The sequence below is a fragment of the Balaenoptera acutorostrata genome, chromosome 9 (genome assembly GCF_949987535.1).
Source record: "Balaenoptera acutorostrata chromosome 9, mBalAcu1.1, whole genome shotgun sequence".
Taxonomy (NCBI): Eukaryota; Metazoa; Chordata; class Mammalia; order Artiodactyla; family Balaenopteridae; genus Balaenoptera; species Balaenoptera acutorostrata.
The window spans coordinates 9,752,330-9,764,332 of NC_080072.1; positions in this window are offsets into that span (position 1 = coordinate 9,752,330).

The following is a 12,003-nucleotide window of genomic DNA, read 5'->3' on the forward strand; positions in this document are numbered from 1 at the left end:
TGGATATCAGCATCTGGCAGTACATATCTGTGTGAAAAGACATTTCAAAAAGGAAGTGGGTAAAAATCTCACTGTAGATCTGCATTAACAGATGAACATCGCAATCGAGTTTTAATGATAGGGAACACTAACTGAGCCACAATTAAGAAAATATTATCCTCCACGCCTCACCCTTATCCCCAAAATAGAATTCTATTGTTATTAGTAGGCATATACCTTTAAAAATTACATTCAATTATTATTACTATATTTTGAATTACATCAATTTTTTAAATTGTAGATATTTGTTTCCTCTCTTGTTAGGTAAGTACCTACGTAATATCCGAGATTTTGCCTCTTGGCCCACAAAGCCGAAAGTATTTACTGTCTAGACTTTATAGAAGTTTGCTTATCCCTACGCAAGAACAACATTTCTGGAACTAAACATGGGTACCCCCTTAGGAACGTGCAACTCAGTCCAGGGGGACACGCGACCGCAGCTCCTAGCCCAGTAATGATACTTTGCCCACCGGGCAGCTGCCAGCGACTCCCTCACTCCAGGTGCTGCTGGACTGGCGTTAAAGCCCAGCGGGGCAGACAGCGCACGCGCAGCCGAGTCTCCCGCAGGCACGTCAGCGCAGGCGCAGGTGGTGAGAAGCGACTGATTTGGCGCCTGACTGCTGAGCTGACAAGAGCACGTTCCAGGCACTTTAGTTTCCAGGCAGTTTAGTTTCCAGGCTGTTTGTGCCGGAGGGTCTGGCGACCAGCGAAGGACAGGCTACCCTTGATGGGGCTTCATGCTGCGGGTGGTGGATGGACCTGGGGGCAGGTCCTGACTTCTTAGACACCTCAGATTATTCTGAATGAGGGTTTCTTTTTCTTTTCTCTCCCTCCCAACCTCCCTCCCTCCCTCCCTTCCTTCTTTCCAACATTTTAATTGTGAAATATAGCACACATCTAGAAAAAGGCACAAAACAGAGATATACAGCTTATTAGTTTGTCAAAATCATTCCTTAAAAACCACCTCCAACGTCAAGAAATAGAGCTTGGCCAGCTTCCCAGAAACCCCCCTGCTCCCTCCCCCAAAGTAAAACCTTTAAAAAAGTATGGTAATCATTGTATAGTATTGCTTGTACAGTAGTCTCCCCTTATCCATGGTTTCACTTTCCGTGTTTCAATTACTGGGGTCAAATGCAGTCTAAAAATATTACATAGAAAATTCCAGAAGTAAATAATTCATAAGTTTTAAATTGTGCTGTGTTCAGAGTGGGGTGTTGAAATCTCACGCCACCTGCTCTATCCAGCTGGTGACAAGAATCAACCCTTGTCCAGTGTATCCCACCCATTAGTCACTTACTGTCTTGGTTAGCGGATCAACTGTCGAGGTATCGCAGTACTTGTGTTCAAGTGACCCTTATTTTACTTAATAATGGCCCCAAAGCACCAGAGTAGTGATGCGAGCAATTCGGATATGACAAAGAGAAGCCATAAAGTGTTTCCTTTAAATGAAAGGTGAAAGTTCTCAATTTAATAAGGAAAGAAAGAAATCGTATACTAAGATTACTAAGATCTATGGTAAGAATGAATCTTCTATCTGTGAAGTTGTGAAGAAGGAAAAAAAAAACTCGCGCTAGTTTTGCTGTCACACCTCAAAGTGCAAATGTTACAGCCACAGTGCCCAATAACTGCTTAGTTAGGTTGGAAAAAGCATTAAATTTGTACAATAAGATATTTTGAGAGACCACATTCACATAGCTTTTATTACAGTATATTGTTATAATTGTTCTATTTTATTATTGTCAGTCTCTTACGGTGCCTAATTTATAAATTAAACTTTATCCTTGGTATGTATGTATGTATAGGAAAAAACTTGGTATATATAGAGTTTGGTACTATCTGAGGTTTTAGGCATCCACTGGGGATCTTGGAAGGTATCCCCCATGGATAAGGGGGACTACTGTATAGTTTTACCACCCAAAACATGCATCTCTCAACATTATAGTTTTGTTTGTGTTTAAAAAAAAAATAAAGTGTTACACAGTTTGCTCTTGTGTCTGGCATCTTTTGCTCAGTATTATGTGAGATTCATCCATGCTGTTGTTCGTGGCTCTAGTTCCTTAATTCTTATTGCTGCTGTATAAAAGTACAATTTATGAGTATTTTGCAATTTTAATTCATTCTACTGATGATGGATATTTGGGATACGGGGTTTTTTTCCCCCCAAATTTCTGCTATTATGAATAGTGCTGCTATAAATCTTTTAACACTCTGAACAGCTCTTGGAAAAAAAAATAGCATTATCCCTTTTTAGGGTTGAGGAAAACCATCTCAGGAAGGTTAAGTCATTTCCTCAAGACTATGACACTAGTGAGTGGGGGAATCAGATTCTAACTGCAGACTCTGCCTCCTGAGAAGTTTCCAGAATCTTTCTGTGTAGAAGTTACTAGAGGAGTGTGGAAGTTAGCAGCACCTCTCAGGGAGGACCTCTGATCAGCTACCAATGCCAGGGGCTGGCCCTCCTTGTTCTTTTGTTTTAACCAACTTTATTGAGGTATAATTATATATGACTATATTTTATTTTTTAATTTTATTATTTATTGAGGTATAGTTGATTTACAATGTTGTGTTAGTTTCTGGTGTACAGCAAAGTGATTCAGTTATACATATACATTCTTTTTTGTACTCTTTTCCATTATTGTTTACTACAGGATACTGAATATAGTTCCCTGTGCTATACAGTAGGACCTTGTTTATATGACTATATTTTAAATTTCCAGTTCAGTGAGTTTGGGCAAATGTATGCACCTGTGATCAAAATAAGCACACTTCCAGCCCCTCAGAAATGTCCCCCCTGCCGCTTTGTACTGCAAAATGTGCTTTGTGTCTCACTCCTTCCATTCAGCTTTATATTTTTGGGAATCACCCATATTGTGGGTCTCAGTATTTGGTTCCCTTTTTATTGCTGAATAGTATTAAGTTGTGTAAATATACCACAATGTGTCTATTCATTCATCATTTTGGTTGTTTCCAGTGTGGGGCTATTATGAAGAAAGCTGCTATGAACATTCATAGAGAACTCTTTGTGGATTTATGTTTACGTTTCTCTTGTGTAAATATGTAGGACTCGAATTGCCGAGGCGTATAGCTAGCGTATGTGTAACTTTATAAGATACAGTTTTCTAAAGTTGTGCCATTTCACACTTCCACAAGCAGTTGATGCATATTCCACTTGCTCCCCATTTTCCCTACTTCCTAGAAGACCCCACAGTTTTCTGACCCTGCTCTGAAATTCCAGTCACTCCAGCTGCCCCTAGGTCTGACACCTGCCTCCTCAGCTCAGCGGGGCTCCAGCTGGCTGCACCCCAAGGAGACAGAGGCTGAGTGGTCCTGGGGCTCAACTCCAGGTGTGCCTCTTCTCTCCAGCACTACAGTCTGCCTTCTCCTGTGGTCTAACACCTAAAAAGAGTTGCTCGTATTTTTGACTCCAGCTTTACTGCTGTTTACCATAGGAGGGCTTATTCTGTACTAGTTCCTCCGTCATAGCTGGACGCCGAAGTCCTCCATGCTGTGTTTTTTTTGGGGGGGGCCTATATATTGAAGTCTCAAAGAATCACTCTTTTTTGTTGTTGCTCTCTGATCCTGATGGCTGAGAAACTCATTTATATGGAATAAGAAATGTGCAGACCAAAGCTTATTGAAAGAGTGCCTCTCAGTCAACGTGCAGTGAAGAATAAATATCACCAAACAAAATCCTTGTGTAAGTGTTATCTGTGCAGTCTCCCTCCTCGCAGGGCACTGAGTGAAATCACAATCAGCAGCTCTTTTATTGAGGATTTAGTATGAGGAATCGCGGTCTTGGGTAGCCAGTTTTAGTCTGGAGGTAATCGAGTGCGTTCTCTCTCTAAGGTACAGCAGAAGCCACGTTGTAACCTGAAGGTTGTCCTACTAATAATAATCAGCACGGGAAATTAGACAAATGGTTAATGGCAGCCAGCTATGGCAGTCTGAGGCATTCAGCTTATAACAGGGAGAGCCTTGCTGGCGGGATCCGAAATACAGAAGGTACGCCATACTCCCTGACAACATACCTCAATTAAATAGAGTTGGGAGACCAGCAGGGGGAGCTCGCACACCCTGCAGCAACAGCAGAGCCCAACAGAAAGAAAGACTCCTCTTTCCTGGCAAGGACTCAGCCAATGAAAAGCCACGGACCCTTTGTTTACACAGCCCTCCCAACTTCCTTTTCTTCCCTATAAAAATGATCTCTTTTCCCTTGCCGTGTGGGGACTTGCACAGAGCTTACCATCGTGGCCGACCCTAAATTGCAATTCTCTGCTATCCCGAATAAACCCATCCTAGCTGGAGAAATATCTGGCCGTCTATTTGTTTTAGGTCAACAGAGAGAACCTTTTCTTTGGAACAGGAAATGCTTAAAGTTGGTGACTAAAACTCATCCTTCCTTGGATAGGAAGCGTACAGCCCTTGAATAGGAACCATTTGCCACTTATGTTCCTTTTACTTTGCTTGGGGGACTTTGCTTGTCTCCGCTCTGATCCCTTATAAGTGGTCTTAGAGTTGAGCTCACAGATGGCAGCCCCATTGTTCTCATTTAAGGTTTGTAAGGCCCTCCTCTCTGTAGCTTCAAGTATGGAAAGTAGTCGAGCACACTAATCCTTTGCTGTGTTCTAAGGTGACACCTCTATTCTATTACAGATTATTCTATTACAGAATATCTCATCTGGGCTGTCCGGCCTCGTTTGTGCCCTAGGGCAGGGGCCCCCCCCTGCCCCCAACCCCCGGGCCATGGACTGGTATTGGTCCTTGGCCTGTTAGGAACCAGGCTGCACAGCAGGAGGTGAGCAGCAGGCCTGTGAGCAAAGCTTCATCTGTATTTACAGCCGCTCCCCATCGCTTGCATTACCATCTGAGTGCCGCCTCCTGTCAGCATGATGGTGAGTTGTATAATTATTTCATTATATATTACAACGTAATAATAATAGAAATAAAGTACACAATAAATGTAATGTGCTTGAATTATCCTGAAACAATTCCCCCCCCCCACCCCAGCCCCCTGTCTGTGGAAAAATTGTCTTCCACGAAACCGGTCCCTGGTGCCAAAAAGGTTGCGGACCGCTCCCCTAGGGGTATAGCACTCTTCTCTGCCCCTGGCTGAAGGAGATACTGTATAAGGAATTCCTATTCAGAATGAGTGGTTGAACTGTGTTGCTTCCAATGAATGATTCTGAAATTCTAAATACACGCGCCCTTTTCACGTTTTGAAATTTCACGGTCATTGGCTACTTTGGAGAAAAGGCAACTTTGTTTGGTTCTGCAAAAATCAAAGTCTATTTGACAACTGGAAGGTGTTTGACAGAGAAAGCTTGCAAAATCTGTTATGAATTTGCTAGTGCTGCCATAGCAAAGTACCACAGACTGAGTGGCTTAAATGACAGGAATTTATTGTCTCTTTATTATTCTGGAGGCCAGAAGTTCAAGATGGTGTCCACAAGGTTGGTTCCTTCCGAGGGCTTTGAGGGAGAATCTGTTCCCTGCTGCTCTCCTAGTGCCAGGTGGTTTGCCGGGCATCCTGGCACACCCCATCTCTGCCTTCATGTTCCATGACCTTCTCCCTCTGTGCTAGCCTTATTAGGTCACGTGGCTGTGTCTGAGGCATCCTCCTGCTGCCAATGTCCCAGCGGGAGGCTGACTGACATGGGCTGGTATCTTTCTTTTCCTGCCACAGGTAATGAATAGTAGTTCCCCTGCTCTGAGGACGTCGACAGAAATAGGTGGAGTCCGTGCGGCCTAATGAAGCTGCTGTGTGATGTAGGGGGATGGGCCCTGGACTTGGGACAAAAAGCCCTGGGCCCCACTGTGTGACTGCAAGTGTCAACATCCCCATCTGCAAAGTAAAGGAAGTGAAACAGGCAGCTTTTTAAGGTCCCTCCAGTATTAATGATTCTTGCAGCTGCTGGGGAATCAAGTGGTAGTCTCTGAATCTAGAGACGAGCCCCATGCTGTGTGTCCTCTAGGAGGCCGGGACTGTCTGCATTGGATCCACTGCCCTTTGAGCAGGATGCCTCATTTACTAGAAGTCAGTTAATGAAAAAAAAAAAAAACAGAGGGGATGGGGTAGGAATCTCTTCTTAGTTTCCCCGTCAACATCAAACCACTCTAGAATAACAACTTATAAGTCATGGCCATTTAAGGCAATAAGAAAAACTGAGTGTTTCTCAGTTTTTTGTTTCACTGAGTGTTTTGCTGCTTTCTGCAATCAGTCTGAATTTCCCCAGACTTGACCCTTTACCCACGAGGAGCCCTCTGTTTTTCTTAACATGTTGAACTTGGAGATCACAAACTTGTTAAGTCACAGAATTTCAGACCCAGAAGGGGCTCTTTGCAGTCGAGGAAACTGACCAGAGTGATTAAGTGGCTAAAGGTCATATCGCAATTTAGTGGTAGGGCCAGGAATAGAAACCGCCAAAATCAATTTTCTCAGCTATATGAGAGGTGATCTCTGAAGTCTAAAGCTTTAGGCTTAAGAGACTGATGTTTTGGTCTTGATTATCTGGCCAGTGATCTTTGCTCCCCCATGATGGTTCTAACTAATCATTAATTTTGCTTGGTAGGTTGACTTTTTTTTAAAATAAGACTTTATTTTTAAGTGCATTTTTAGGTTCACAGCAGAATTGGGTGGAAGATACAGAGATTTCCCATATACCTCCTGCCCCACACATGCATAGCCTTCCCAGTTATTAACATCCCCTGCCAGACGGCTCATTTGTTACACCTGATGAACCTACATTGACACATCATTATCATCCAAAGTCTGTACCTTACATTAGGGCTCATTCTTGTTGTTGTACATTCTATGGATTTAGATAAAATTATAATGATATGTATCTGCCATTATAGAATCAAACAGAGTACTAAGAATCCTCTGTCTTTCCCTGTTCATTCCTCCCTGCCCGCACCTGGTATTTTTTACCATCTTCAAAGTTTTGCCTTTACCAGAATGTCATATAGTTGGAATCCCAGAATACGTAGCCTTTTCAGATTGGCTTCTTACACTTAGTAATATGCATTTAAGTTTCCCCCATGTCTTTTCATGCCCTGATAGCTCATTTCTTTTTACTGCTGAAAAATATTCCATTGTCTGATGGACCACAGTTTATTTATCTATTCACCTACTGAAGGACACCTTGGTTGCTTTCAAGTTGGTTGACTTTTTGAGTGTCCAGAGATAGATTATTCAAAACTTTCTTCATCAGAATGAAATTCAATTAAGTCTCATTAAGTCCATTATCTCAAATTAAATCTCTGATTAAATCTATTAAAGTGATGGTTCTCTGGACTTTTGGATTTCACAAAGGTGTAAAATTAACAAAAATGTTTGCGCATCTACATTGTGTTAATTTTACTGAGTAAATATGCATGTTTTTATCTAAAACCTACAATTTATTATTATCCTACTACTATAAAAGACATTTTAACTCAAAAAATAAAAGAGGGCTTCCCTGGTGGCGCAGTGGTTGAGAATCTGCCTGCCAATGCAGGGGACACGGGTTCGAGCCCTGGTCTGGGAAGATCCCACATGCTGCGGAGCAACTAGGCCCGTGAGCCACAACTACTGAGCCTGTGCGTCTGGAGCCTGTGCTCCGCAACAAGAGAGGCCGTGATAGTGAGAGGCCCGCGCACCGCGATGAAGAGTGGCCCCCACTTGCCGCAACTGGAGAAAGCCCTCACCTCACACAGAAACGAAGACCCAACACAACCAAAAATAAATAAATAAATAAAATTTTAAAAAATAAAAAATAAAAAAAAATAAAAGAGTACACAATTTCAGAATACATCACAGCCAGATAAATAAGTTCCTCTTTGAAAAACTCTTGCATTGTTCTTACTTTTCTCATTTTGCACAAATCAGTAGAATCCTTGTCACCCACCAAACCCAGCCTACAGATCAGCCTTGGAAACCACTGCTTTAAGGAACTAGCCAATGTGACCCAAATTCCTCTACAAAAGAGCTCTTCTGCCTCTGAATGGCTCCCTTCAAGAGATGTTGGAGGCTGAAGACATTTCCAAGCTGCAAGAGAAAACAGTGAGGTTGGGAAAGTAGGTCTTCTAAAGCTGAACTTGCAAGGAACTTCTTGGGAGAAGATTTGTAACTTCGATTTCTATATGATAAAACATTCTTGAGACTTAAACTGCGCTAGAAGTTGAATGGGGGTGGGGGGGTGGGTAAAAGAGAAAACGTTTCCTTCTGTGAATGTAAACTTGCTGGACCAGTTAAAGGTAGGTTAAATCCTAGTCCGATGGTATAGACAGCTGCTGTGTGGGCCCCTCACACTCAGAGTCAGCAAATGCAGAGAAGGTGCTTAAGGGACAGGTAATCATCCCGAAGAGAAATCGAGAAACCAGAATTCCTGCTTTTGTTTACTCAGTGGCTCTTTGGCAAACGGTCTAACCCCAGTCCACAGTTTTAAAGGACAGGGACTTCCCTGGTGGTCCAGTTGTTGGGACTCTGCACTTCCACTGCAGGGGGCGTGAACTGAGATCCCTCTTGCAGCACAGCAAGGCCAAAAAAAAAAAAGGACATCATACAATTATTAGCAATATTCGCTCAGATAATGCTGGCTCTTCTTCTTCTTCTTCTTTTTTTTTTAATATTTATTTATTTATTTATTTTGGCTGCACCGGGTCTTAGTTGCGGCACACGGGATCTTTTAGTTGCGGCATGCATGCGGGATCTAGTTCCCTGATCAGGGATCGAGCCCAAGCCCCCTGTATTGGGAGCGTGGAGTCTTAGCCACTGGACCACCAGGGAAGTCCTGGCTTTTCTTTTTAAACAATGTTCCATGGTTAACAAACCATGTTCTTCACAGCAATTGGTGCCCTTCACTTTATCTGTCTCTTAAATTATATTGTCTGAGAAAAGATATACTTTAAAAAGAAAACAACAACAAAAAAAACAACCTTCATCTTTTTGTGGGATTTCCTGGGTATATACAAGTCAGGGTATAATTCCCAACATTCCTTTATGTCGTAAAACTGTACCTATGTTCTGCTTTATCAATAGCGCCCCATTTTGCTCTCTCTCATATACTCTGCCTCTCTTTTTCAAAGAGCCAGGTAAAAATCAATCTAAGATTCTTCCCAGATAGTAGGGGCATTCAGGACGCTCCCTAGGCACTGTGTGCTCCTGGAAAAAGTAGGAGCCCAGGGGATTTCTCCCCACAGGAAAATAGGAAACCATAACCACTGGAATGGAGAGGGGTTCTTGCCATGACATCTCTCCAGAACTTGAAGTTGTACCTGAAGATCTCATTTCCTCGGAAAAACTGAGCAAGGGGGAGAAGGTGAAATAAGAAGACAGATTGTTGAGGATTATAAAGTCTCTGCTACACTGTGAAGCTCTGATGGGTCAGTACATTTTTCCCCAAAGATAAGGACAGATTACTAGTAAAGACTTTTTCACCAGGTAGGCGCTGAGGCTCTTAGGAATGTTCTAGAATCCTTCAGGAGAATAGTATGGATAGTTCTACTGTCCCCGCAACCTGGCCTTTTGTCACCTTGAGAGCTGTGATGTTTTGTTTGCTTGTTTTTTTTTTAACTGGATATGAACTGGGGACCAAGAGCTGTGAGGTTTCACCACTAGATTATGTTTGACCACTAGATTTTTTAATAATTAAGATAAATTTTAAGATAAACTATAAAGTAAATGAAAATATTTAAAAATAATATATCCTCATTATAAGAACTTTGAGGCAAACAGAAATAGAAAGTGATCACTGTAATCTCCCCGTCTGATCACACCATGGCTGTATTTCTTCCTATGACTCCTTCTGGGTATTTTTTAGGCGCAGCTGTAATGGCATCCTAACTACCTCATATTCTTTTGTTACTTGGTTGTGTGTGTGTGTGTGTGTGTGTGTGTGTGTGTGTGTGTGTGTGTGTGTTTTACCATGTCACCACTTCATGAGTCTCACTTTTACTGGCTATGAAATTCCTTCTTGTGGGTGGCACATTTTAGTTAAATATCTCCTTGCTGAGCTTGAGGGCAGTATGGCTTTTGTTTTTGTTGTTACTCACCAGAAATCTATGAAAGTGTACATTCTGCCAGGCCCTTGCCTATGTTAACCATTGTTTTGTTCAAAATCTTTATTAATTGAATGAAAATAGCAGCTCATGTTTAATACATATTTCTTTGATTACCGGTGAAGTTGAACACTTTCCCATATTCTTTTGTTTGCACCTTGTGTTTTTTTTTTTATTTAATTAATTAATTTATTTATTTTTGGCTGCATTGGGTCTTCATTGCTGTGCGCAGGCTTTCTCTGGTTACGGTGAGCGGGGGCTACTCTTCGTTGCGGTGCGCGGGCTTCTCATTGTGGTGGCTTTTCTTGTTGCGGAGCACGGGCTCTAGGCGCGTGGGCTTCAGTAGTTGTGGCACGCCGGCTCAGTAGTTGTGGCTCATGGGCTTAGTTGCTCCGTAGCATGTGGGATCTTCCTGGAGCAGGGCTCGAACCCGTGTCCCCTGCATTGGCTGGCGGATTCTTAACCACTGCGCCACCAGGGAAGCCCACACCTTGTGTTTTGGTGACATCCTGGTTAAGTCCTTCAGGCAGAACCAATTAGAAGGATGTTTCCCATTGATAATCTTTTAGAGATTAGCAGTAAACGTTCAAACGGGGAGCATTCCATAGACAGTGGGAGTGAGAGGGCTAAAATACATGATAGTAATTATCAAATATTCTACTTTAAATACAATTATAAATAGATGAAATGTTATTTTAAAGTGAAAGACTAGTAAGTCAGAGAAAGACAAATATCATATGATATCACTTATATGTGGAATATAAAAAAATGATACAAATGAACTTATTTACAAAACAGAAACAGACTCACAGACTTAGAAAACAAACTTATGGTTACCAAAGGGGAAAGGTGGGAGTAGGGATAAATTAGTTTGGGATTAACATATACACACTACTATATATAAAATAGATAACCAACAAGGATCTACTGTATAGCATAGGGAACTCTACTCAATATTCTGTAATAACCTAAATGGGAAAAGAATCTGAAAAAGAATGGATATATGTATATATATAACTGAATCACTTTGCAGTACACCTGAAACTAACACAACATTGTAAATCAACTATACTCTAATATAAAATAAAAATTAGGGACTTCCCTGGTGGCACAGTGGTTAAAACTCTGTGCTCCCAATGCAGGGGGCCTGGGTTCGATCCCTGGTCAGGGAACTAGATCCCATATGCATGCCGCAACTAAGAGTTTGCATGCCACAACTAAGGAGCCCACATGCCGCAACAAAGGAGCCTGCCTGCTGCAACTAAGACCCGGTACAACTAAATAAATAAATAAATATTTTAAAAATAAATAAATAAAATAAAATAAAAATTAAATTAAAAAATAAAATAAAATGAAAGGCTGAAACACCTACCCCTCTTTGTTCTCAGAGTAGTTTTAATTTGGTTCAGCACATATACTTGACATTCAACACATCTCCATGTGAATTGAACTAGTTAGTTTTTTGTCTACTTCCTCCCATGGTCAGTGAAGACCAGAAAGCAGTTACATACAATGCTATTAACTGAGGGCCCCTCTGAATAAAAGATTCACATATTCAAAGATTCCGAAAGGGGACTTCCCTGGTGGCACAGTGGTTAAGAATCCACCTGCCAATGCAGGGGACACGGGTTCGATCCCTGGTCCGGGAAGATCCCACATATGCACCACACGTGCACCACAACTACTGAGCCCGCGCACCTAGAGCCTGTGCTCCGCAACAAGAGAAGCCACTGCAATGAGAAGCCCGCGCACCGCAACGAAGAGTAGCGCCTGCATGCAGCAATTAGAGAAAGCCCGCGTGCAGCAACGAAGACCCAAAACAGCCAAAAATTAATTAATTAATTAATTAATTTTTAAAAAAAGATTCCAAAGGTATAATCCTAGGTCCTTTTCTGCTGCTGTTGAATGTCCTTCGTCTGGTTTGAA